The 11,597-nt window shown below is 33.4% G+C and overlaps 1 pseudogene; it reads left to right on the top strand.

Annotated features, from left to right (window-relative positions):
* Positions 1 to 440: 440 nt before the first annotated feature.
* On the top strand, positions 441 to 1,970 carry LOC143542559 (protein ROH1D pseudogene; annotated as a pseudogene).
* Positions 1,971 to 11,597: the final 9,627 nt, after the last annotated feature.

Below are 11,597 nucleotides of genomic sequence, written 5' to 3' on the forward strand. Positions count from 1 at the left end.
TGATATTAGTTTATATCTAATTTCACATACAATAAATGTATAATCACAAAGTATACATGTATTAAGAAACCACCACCCTTAAAATATTAGTATATGTGCAAAACATGGTGGTATTTTCAAATGTTTTCTAGCAAATTGATTTTAAAAAAGAATAAAACAACTAAAATGGTCAATGCTCTAGATGTCCACGGGCTTTATTATTTACTATAAAAATATAAATGTTAAAATATCAAAGGAATAAAATCAATTTTAAAGAAAAGTTAAACCCCAAAAGATATAGAAAAGGTCTCATTTTTCCATTTGTAAAATAAAATTCCAATTAAAAAAAATAAAAAACATTACCCTTTCAATACACCACAAAATACGCGGTCATAATCCATTTCATTCCACCATATAAAACCCCCTTTAGGGTTTCAAGCATCCATCCAATCCATCAGTTTCACAATTCCATCTCAATTCCACTTTTCCTTTCTGGGTTTTGTTCAAAATCATAATTATCATCTGGGTTTCATCAATTTCCCCAAATTGTTTCCAATTTCCAAAACCCCCAAATTTGATAATATTCAAAAAAGCTTCAATTTTTACCATCCAAATTAGTGGGGTTTCTTGTAATTGATGTTATAAAGATGAGAACCGATTTTGGGCGTTCAATTCTGAGTATGAAGCGTGATCCAGCCGTTCATTCTGTTGATCACGAAACCGTAAATCAATATGCCGATATTGAAGCTTTTCAACGGCAGGTAACTGAAAGATTTCATGAGTTATCATTGGCTGATTCGCATGAACTCTTGTCTGTTGATTGGATTTCAAAGCTTCTAGATGTTTTCGTATGTTGTCAAGAGGAGTTCAAAGCTATATTGTTTAATCACCAGTCTGTTGTGAGTAAGCCTCCAATGGATAAACTGCTTTCTGATTATTATGAAAGAAGTGTTAAGGGTTTGGATGTTTGTAATGCCATTAGAGATGGGATTGAGCAGATTAGACAGTGGCAAAAGCAGTTAGAGATTGTGTTATGTGCTTTGGATAATAGTAGTAATAATAATAATAAAAGTCTTGGAGAAGGTCAAATTCGACGGGCGAAATCGATTTGGCAATCGGGATGCTTGATGAGAAAGAGTCAAGCACGAATCTTGGTCATAGAAATCGGTCGTTTGGGCGGTACCAAAAGGATGCGCATTCTCAAAAACATAATTTGAAGCATTTTAGATCATTATCTTGGAGTGTTTCAAGGTCGTGGTCGGCTTCGAAACAACTCCAAGCGATTGGGAACAACATTGTTGCTCCCAAGGGTAATGAAATCATTGCCACTAACGGGCTTGCGGTGGCGGTTTACACAATGAGTTATGTTTTCTTGTTTGTGATGTGGGCTTTAGTGGCTGCAATCCCCTGCCAAGACCGCGGGTTACAGTCTCATTTCAATATCCCTAAATCTTTCATTTGGGGAGGCCTGATTTTGTCGTTGCACGACAAGATTTTGGATGAGGCGAAGAGTAAGGAAAGGAGGAATAGTTGTGGGCTTTTGAAGGAGATTTATGGGATTGAGAGATCGGCTCGGGTTATGAGCGAGTTGACCGAGTCAATTCAGTTTCCGATAGATGATCATAAGGAAGAAGAGGTTAGAAGACGAGTTGAGGTTTGTTTATGAAGGTTTAAAGAACGGGCTAGATCCGTTGGAGAAGCAAGTGAGGGAAGTGTTTCATAGGATTGTGAAGAGTCGAACTGCAGGGCTTGATTCGATTGTGAACGGAAGGGAATGATCGATGGTTTGAGGTCTTCAATCCATTTGTGTTATTTTCTTGTTGCAAATAGTTGATTTTCTTTTAGTTTTGTTGTATTTTAATCAAGAATGCATGATCTTGATTGAGTCTTGGAGGTGTAAATCTTTAAAGCCAGCATATATTAGGCACATTTTGGCGTTTTTATATTTATAGGAAGGATGAGTGTTTTTCGGTGAACAGCAATGTTTGATGGTTTGTAAAGCTGATGACTTCAAATTTTGTTCTTGTTGTTTTGAACATATTACCATATCCCAAGTTGAGTGAACGAGAATTAATCAAAACCGATTTAAAAATTCAAGCGTTGTTACAAATCAGAAGATCGACTAAAAAAATTGGATCCAACTCGAACCATGTAGCGTATGCAGTAAGTGGTCATTTACTGCATACATTGAAATATTATGTGTAATACGTTTAGTGTATGCAACAATGCGTACACTATAAAAAAAACATCAATAATTAAGGTTAAATAAAATCGCTATCACTTGAAGTGTAGACATGGTGACATGTTAATAATGTGTTTCTTATTTTGATGGCAACCCTACAAACATGTTTTTAGTTACAATTTTGCATATCTTAATATAAAGCATTCATATTGCATTCAAATAACACGAAGATTACGACTGACCCATGGTCAAACCATTGAAGCAACCGTCACAATGGTGATGTGTAATAAAGACGCTTGAGCAAAGAAACTGAAGCTCCACAATGTAGCAGTCGTGCCCTGAAAGACGGTAGCGGATATGAACATATTATTCAATATAAACCACGCCCAGTCGCTCACACATCTCAATGTATACGGAGGAAGCAATATCTCGAAGTGTTTCACCTCTCTTAGGACATGGTCGAAAATAAGACTTGATGGAGACGTAAGATTGGGGCTAATGACCTTTATGGCGGGCTACAAATTTTTATACTTTTCATACACATCAATTTTTATGTTTAGTTCCATGTTAGATGCCTGCACGTTATGCTACTAAATATACTTTTTATTTTATGTTCATATATTATTTTTAGAGTCGAGGTCTTATCCGAAGTAGTTTTTCTATCACCTATGGTAGAGCATGATATCCGACCATTCTTAGATCAATGGACGCTACCAACAATTTTGTTGTATGTGAGATTTTACAGGGTATTTTGTTATTTATATGTTTTTTATAAACTTATTACACATTCAGTTGATTTTAAAATAGGTTTTGTATTTTCAGATATTTGGTATGGAATTTATTGGTTGGGTTGTTTGAATAAATAACTATATCCCATCTTTAAGTGTTCAAACTTTGACCAGAATCCTTATCTACTCAACGGTTTTGACCAATTCAAAGAGGCTTCCTATGAATTCAATCTTATATAAAGTTGACTTTGACTTTGACTTTGACTTTGACTTTATTCATCCATATATTCAAGGATAATTATCAAGTCACAAGATAGTGAATCTATAACCAAGAGGTTTTAGGTTATTATATTTTTCTGTTCAAAAAATTGATAGTCATATAAGATGGATGTTTTCGAATTTTATGTTGAGAAAAAATGCCTGGTAACCAAATATTCAGGTTTTTCAAGTATTGTTTAATTCAGGTTTAGGTGGTTTCAGGTCAGGTTTAGATTTGGGACGGTTAAAAAAACACAGCCCTGCATGTCATGACTGTTTATATCTTTTTAGTCATTTGTCTTTAAATACTTTATACTTGAAATATTTTAAAAAGACATGCATTTAAAATAAATGTTTGGCTTGGATAGTTATTTAAATGTTTTACATAAATGGGTAGTTGTACCTACCAAGCGTAGTGTCTTACTATGGCGGACCTACATTTATGGTGTAGGTGTCTGCCGAACATGTGAATTTTTTTAATATATGCTAAAATCCCGATCGATTCTTACAAATTTTTGACAACGACCCAGCTCTGACCCTGCGAAATTTTTTTCAAAGTCCGTCACATTATCTTACAAAATATATCATTTTTTCTTTTTTGTTTTCATTTTAATTGTCATTTAGCATTCTTTCTCTAATAACATAATATTTATTTTTTAAAATCTAAATACAAAGTTCTGTAATTTTCTCTATGTTTAAATTATACTGATGACCGAGTTATATTAAAAAATTGCATCGCAAAATCAGATATAAATTCTTATGAATACAACTTGGTTTTCGGGTAAATTTATACAGAAAGATAAAGTCAGTGTCATATTAAGGGGTACCCAAAAGTACCTATACTTAAAACCAGTAAATCTGGTTATCTCAAGTTTATGGTACGGGTACATGTTTTTCGGCTATGGCACTCACATTGGTACCACTTTGTTCTTTTTTAAAAAAATCTCTACTAAACTTGGCATCGATACCGTACAGTACCGACAAACAATTATCTATAATACCACAACCAAAACCATAATAACACAATCAAAACATAATACTAAAACTAAAAATGAAATAAACCATAATATAAAATCTATTCATAATCAAGTAATGAATTCCAAAACATACAAAGTCTCCCAAAAATAAATGTTTAAAACAAAATTAAATTATGCAAAGAAAGTTAACATCCGTTTAATCTTCGCTAGTTATCTTTCCATTTTCCTTTTCTTTGTTTATTGCTTCCTCAATTTCTATAGAAAAACAAGAGAGAAAGTTAATACATGTTATTTAATTATATATACAATTACACATACATGAAATAAAAATATATGAATACACAATACAATATATGAATATACACATATAGATCGAGAAGGAACTGATTCAACTGATATATTTTAGGTTTTGAAAATCTCGCTTGAAAGTTAAGTCACGAGTGTTGGAAACCTAATAAAAGCCCCTACATATTCTAAACGGGTACCAGTACCCACAATATCTGTACTAGTACCCGAACCTATACCCAATACGTACGTACGGGTACAGGTACGGGTATTTGGGAAAAAAAATTCTCATCCCTACATATTAGATATTACATTTAAATGGTTTGAGTTCCCGGGTTCATTAAACTAAAGAAAGGAGGAATATTTTCTATGGGTGTTCATCGAATCGAATAACGAATTTTTGAATTAAGCGAATCGGACAATTCGATTAAAAGTTGAATTAATTGATTCGAATTCGTATTCGTTTTATATGCCATAATCGAAAATCGATTCGATTCGTATTTGAAACTCGAATTCGAATAAACTCGATTAGATTCATGTACATGCATATTAAAAACTTCAAAACCATAATCAAATTTGTATACACACAAAAAAATGGTTTAGGGAATATGGGCAAATTAAGAAATAATATTTTGAGCTAAGAATATTCTAAATTATAAGTTACGGTTGAGTAATATAAAATGCGATTTTTAAAAAAATAAAGCGTTTGGGCCTTTGAGGAATACGGGCAAAATTAAGAAAATAGTATGGGCTATTGGGTACATATATTTTCTAATAGATATTTATATTTTTAAATTTTGCCCAAATTAAAAAACTATATACATACAAAATTTGAATTTGAATCGAATAAAAATCATAAGTTCGTACTCGATTCGTATTTGATTACTATATCGAATACGAATCGAATTTCTTAAAACCGAATTCAAATCTTAATAATTGAATTTGAAATAAATCAAATTCGGAATGTTTCGAATTCGAATTAAATTATGAACAACCATAATCCTTTCCTTTCTCTTTCTTTTCATTCTCTTTCCCCCTAATTACTCTTTAACCCCCCCCCCTCCCACTTTCCCGTTTTTTCTTCTCTAAGGGCGCGTTCGTTTTATATAATTTGTGAAAATTTAAAGGAATTGGATCTTAATTACATTTTGGTGTGTTTGATTCAAAGAATTAGAATTGGATTTCCATTCCTTCAAATTCATTTAAATAAAGGAATTCCAAATCCTTCCAAAATTTGAAGGAATTCAAGTAAATTCATATGAATCTTTTCTCGAGATTTTTTTATGAGGACAACAAATAAAACATTTTAGTTTTTTTATTTTTTTTGTATTTGATTTATATTTTAAGTTATGAATTTTTTATTATTATTTTGAATATTGTTTAGGGATTTTTAATCTTGATAGAAAACCTCTACAAAAGTTCGAAAAAAAAATCATAACGCAAAGTATAAATAAAAAACAAAAAAATTTAAAAAAACTAAAATGTTTCCGCCGTTATCCTCGTTAAAAAATATTTCAATTTTTTTGTGGTAATAAATTACAATTCATTTGTCAAACAAACACATCAAGAATGGAATTGGATTTCAATTTCTTCCAATTCCTATATTCTATTGAAATGTTTAGATTCAAAATTCAATTTAAAATCCTATGCAAATTTTAATTTCACTTCCATTATGTAAAACGAACGCGCCCTTAATAAAAGTAGGGGGCATACAATTTCCTTTCCTTTCTCGTCATAAAAAAACTAAACTCATTCTTTTTCTTTCCCTTAGTTCATTTCTTCCTCTTCATAAGTGAAACTCAGGAACACATTAAACCTCTCACTTAGAGTCTACGTTTACTTCTCCACAAATTATAGAGATTTCAACGTTTTTTCTTTTCTTATATCTAAAATAGAAAGATTTTGCAATAGTAAGTCTATATATATAGAAATTCACTATTTACGTCTTCAAAATTTAAATATTGCACGTCAAGCATGAGAAAAAGAAATTAATTACAAAAGAAAATATAGAGTTAGAGAGTGAGACCTCGATAATTAAAACATACAAAATTTAAGGAAAATATATATTTAAAAAAAGAAAATAAAGATGGAGATTCTAACATGAGAATGCTTTTAGTAAGTTTTTTAGCAGCGAATTTCTTTTAAATCCATGTTTTTTTGTAAGACTTGAACTTAAATCCTTGCTTTTTTTAAACCCAGATGTATAAGCTGACTTTATCTTTTCCAATGGACCACCACTCTAAATGCGTTTAGCAAGTGATTCATTTGTAAAAATGTTTTAAGAACATACCCGGAAGTCAATAATATATTTTGAAAATACTTATTTCAAAAACAATTCTTAAACACTTATCTACAGTAGTTTTATCTAAAGCAAGAAACGTGGTACTCAAGTTATCATATGATAATTCTAGGGTACGATTATACTTTTACTTCAAACTTTGACTAGTTTGACGTTTAATACTTACATCTTTCAAAAGCTTTCGTGTTGCTCTTTCCAACTATAGTTGACTTGGTGTTAAGCTTCTTTCTTAAAAAATTCAATCCAATAAGGCAAAAAATATTGTTTATCATTTTGTTTTTATTCTTTTAACATGATAACTTCATTTTGACTTACCGTTTTGTTAGTTTTTGGACCTCTACAACCCAAAATGACTATGTGATACGAGTGCTTGAGAGTTGAGAGTAAGCAATCTGGTCATTGATTCATTGAGCTTCGGAGTGAGGCTCCCATATCACCATGATCGACATTCATCTCAATTAGACTAATGGAGAAGCTGATGTTTTAAACGAAACGAAGTGGAGGAGTTTATGGTTATATCATTAAGAAAATAAATTAAATTTAAACTTACAACTTATATATGTGTTGGAAATGCAATATTATACTTTCTAAACTAACAAATAATTTTAAATATTATACGCAGTTTTTCATGGTTTGTTCAAAGTTAGACCAGTCTTCATGACCAAGATTCCAAGCAGGAGTAGATATTGCAAATGGCTAACCATGAACTCAATTATTGCAAAAAATTGATACTCACTTAGTCATTGGTTTGTTTTAACCTAATACACATATTTCCCTGCGACCACTAGTTGCCAGTTGCAAACCAACATGAATAAGGAATCCAAAAGTCCAGTAGTATAGTAATCCGTCATCCAATATATTATGTTCAAAACATGATTAAAGCAAGTAACCATTGAAAGTTAAAAACATAGATATATAGAAATAACAAGATCAACTAACCAAAAATACACGACTAGACAACTACAATTCCATGGGCATCATCACATCCCCATATGAATCTACTCAATATGCATGATACTATCAGCATATTGAACTTCCAAAGATTATAGAAGCCTATGTTCTGATATCATTGTTGGATAAAAAAAACAAAGAATGTCAAAGAACTAGGTGCCGTGATGGTTTTAATATTTGAACTCGAAAGAACAAAATGTATTAAACTTCAACTTCAAACTTAATATTTCAAACTCAAATAAACAAAAGTATTTGTAAGTAGCTCAAACAAACCTACTTGACTTGAACTAGGAGGCTAATAAAAATAAAAGATAAAGATAAAATAAACTTAAATTAAATGGATGAATCCGTTGAAGACTATTCCGGGAAAATAACTGAACATGCCGCCTCAGAATTTGATAGTCTTGGCTGCCCGCTCAATGGATGAAGATGAACTAGTAAAAAGTTGCTCGATGGCGTTCCTGAACTAGAATATATTTTATGATATTCACCTATTATTTTGTTCCTGATTTTATCCTTTCCTTGTTTAGTCGTCTAAGTTTTCTACATATTTGATTGTATTGTTTGGTAAATTATTATAAAATAATATCAAGATCTACAATTCTCTCTACCCCATCGTTTTCTTGATGGCATCAGAGCAGTTTTCCTAAACCCTAGATCCAGCCTATGTTTGATCATAAAAAAGAAAAATGGCAAAAGATGATGAAGTAAACCAAACAAAAACCCAAGAACTTTCCAACCCTATACCAGGCCTAACCAACATACAATACAAGTTATTCATGGAACACTTCAATGAAGCAGGGAACAAGGGAGCGGAACACATTGCTAACAGGGCAGGCAAAGGAGTGATGGAAGGTGAGTAGATCATTGACTCGGGTTGCATCCGAACATATAACTCACCTACCCGATCTCCTCGAAAATAAGAAAACAACTCTTTTTGAATCCCCAGTTGTTATACCTAACGGTGAAGCCATACCAGTAAAGGGAAGACCTTCCAGGGGGAGTTAGAGTGAACGGGGTTCTTTGTGTTCCAAACTTTAAATGCAATCTCCTTTCCGTTAGCCGTATATGTCAAGATCTTCATGTGCGGTAACCTTTTTTCCTGATTTTTGTGTCATGCGGGGGTTACGAACGAGGAACTTGATTGGGACGGGTAGATGCCAAAGGTGGGTTGTATCGAATGGGATGATCAAAGAGAGAAAAGCTATGGTGACTATGGTTGACACCTGGCACAAAAGATTGGGTCACGCCTCAAAGGAAAGCTTTCTAGAGTGATTTCTTTAAAAATAATATTGTTGAACTTAGCAATAAAGTTTGCGATTCTTGTGCAAAGGCAAAACTACTGCACACCTTTTCCTATAAGTATGACTAAACCAATGCTACTTTTGAGTTAATTCACTGTGATATTAGGGCGGTTATCGTATACCATCCTACACACGGGCAAACTTCTTCCTTACTATTGTGATGACTTTAGTAGATCGGTATGGGTCTTTCTTATTAAACACAAGAGCGATGTAAGCAAATGCCTCATATATTTCACAAAATGGTAGAAGTTCAATTTGGAAAATTAATCAAGAAAATTAGATGTGATAATGGTGGGGAGTTCACATCTAATACTATGCTCAAACTCTACAATAAAAATGGAATGTTACTAGAGACAACTTGCCCACATACCCCCCAACAAAATGGGGTTGTGGAAAGGAAACATCGACACTTGCTTGAAACAACGGCCGTGCACTAAGATTTGAGGCCAATCTTCCAAAGAGATTTTAGGGAGAATGCATTCTTACCGCTACGTACATAATTAATCGTCTCCCTTCGAAAGTAATTAAAAATAAAACCCTTTATGAAATGGTGTGGAACCAAAAACCTGAGTACGATCATATGAAAGTTTTTGGTTGTCTCGCCTACTTCAAAAACACCACACGAAGGGAGACAAATTTGAAGAAAGGGGAACCGGGTATATTTTTAGGCTACCCTCAAGGTACCAAAGGGTACAAAATCTACGACATTGAAGTAAAAAATTGTCGTTAATAGAAACGTTTTATTTTGTGAGCGAACTTTTCCTTTCAGGGATGTCAAAATCACTGACATTTGTATGTACACCCCAAACCGGAACGGGCTGAGCTGTCACCTTTACAGATATTAAAACAAACTCATAAAAGCCTATGTCAAATTAAATTAATCAAATAACCAAAAATGAATAGTCTTTTAAAATGTTGAACTTCATTAGTTCTCTCATCATTAATTCCCGCCAATCCCGGATTACATGTGAACAAATAAGAAAAACACAACAAAGAAAACACGGCTGAGCAAAAAATTGCCCAGTAACGGAGAAGAAATAGTATAGGTAAGGACGGACGAAGAAAAGTAAGTCTAAGAACTTTGATTCAAACTCGAAACCAACTTTTTACTTACCAAATACTAAACATAAACTGACGATAATCCGATGCTTGGTCGTAACAAATCAAACCGATACAGAAACATATCAGAATATACACATATCAAACCACGTGACTACACTATCAAAAACTCAAAGTCACATGAAACAGAAGCACCAACAAGCCTAACAGAACAGACTGGTACACATCTAGCTAGTCCATGCACCTATGAGACGGTGAGCATGCGTACACCCATTATTCCATCTCCACATACACAACGCAAACTCAGAGCTAAGATCGATCTATACGCCTCTAGGGGCCAAGCTAGAGACGCCGTGAACTTTTATTACGCACTGTCACGATAAGTGCATGCCGTTGACGCCCATACGACATTTCAGACTAGCTCGGCTGACAGAGTACAAAAGCTAATTTCATATAAATATGCACAAAATGCTACTACGGAACATGCAATAACGAGTACAAAATATATAATCTATTGCATGCTACAAAAATAAATATAAAACATACCAAATAAGTAAACCGAACTCAAACTGAAAAATCGCCATTACAAAGTGACGAACACCGAATATAAAATGGATATAAATTTATACTACGAGTAAACGAAAACAGAAACCATACTACAATGTAACTAAGAGTCAATACTAAAAGTGAACGAAAACAAAAGCAGTACCACAAAGTAACGGAGTTTAATAATACTAAAAGGAAACAAAAACAGAAACCGTACCTTAGATAAGTATGCAAAGAAAACCGTAAACAAAGTCCTGTAGGTTGTCTTAGCACCTCAGTAGCCGAATAAACAAAACAGTTGTCACGCCGGTAGTGTGGAACTGGAACGAGTGACGTAGTGCGCAGCGATGGCAGTAAGCCGAGACGAGGGAGCGGTGGCGGTCTTAGCAACCGGTGGTGGCTTGCTCGAAAAAAAACAACCGATAGGGGCTAGCGGAGGCGTCTGTGTGTTCGATAGTTGAACAGAATTGAACCAGAGGTGAGATAGCACCAGTTGTGATTAATTACAGTGGCGACAACAAACGGTGAGGAGGGTGGCGGAGGTCGCTGGTTTCCGGCGACGAGTTGCAGGGCGGCGGTGCTGGTGAATATCATATGGATGCCGTTTGTGACAAAGATTATATAATTAAACGAATCTTGCACCTCAAGTTTCATACAAGCGTTTGGGATTAGAATTAGATCTTGAATTTCAAATCAAAGTTTATTTAATTTATTTATTTCTTTTCCACAACAATCGTGTAGAAGATGAAGATACAGGCTTTTCACTTAAGTTTCATCATATGGCAATACTTGACCTCTAAATTTTAACTAAATTTCAGATTTTGCACTATAAACTCCTGTTTAGTATTAATTTAGCATCCTATCCTATAATAACTATTATTATTATTATTATCTTAATCTGGTGTTCAGCTAGTAGGCTAGTAATATATCTAAACGCTCGATCTTTCTCCTCATTAATGTCCTATCGTTTAACGAGATAACACTTCTACTACCGACTCTATAATCGACGTTTATTACTTTTATTATTTT

Source organism: Bidens hawaiensis, unplaced genomic scaffold (genome assembly GCF_021521415.1).
Source record: "Bidens hawaiensis isolate Kalapana, Puna unplaced genomic scaffold, B.hawaiensis_p1.1 tig00012897_1, whole genome shotgun sequence".
NCBI classification, from domain to species: domain Eukaryota; kingdom Viridiplantae; phylum Streptophyta; class Magnoliopsida; order Asterales; family Asteraceae; genus Bidens; species Bidens hawaiensis.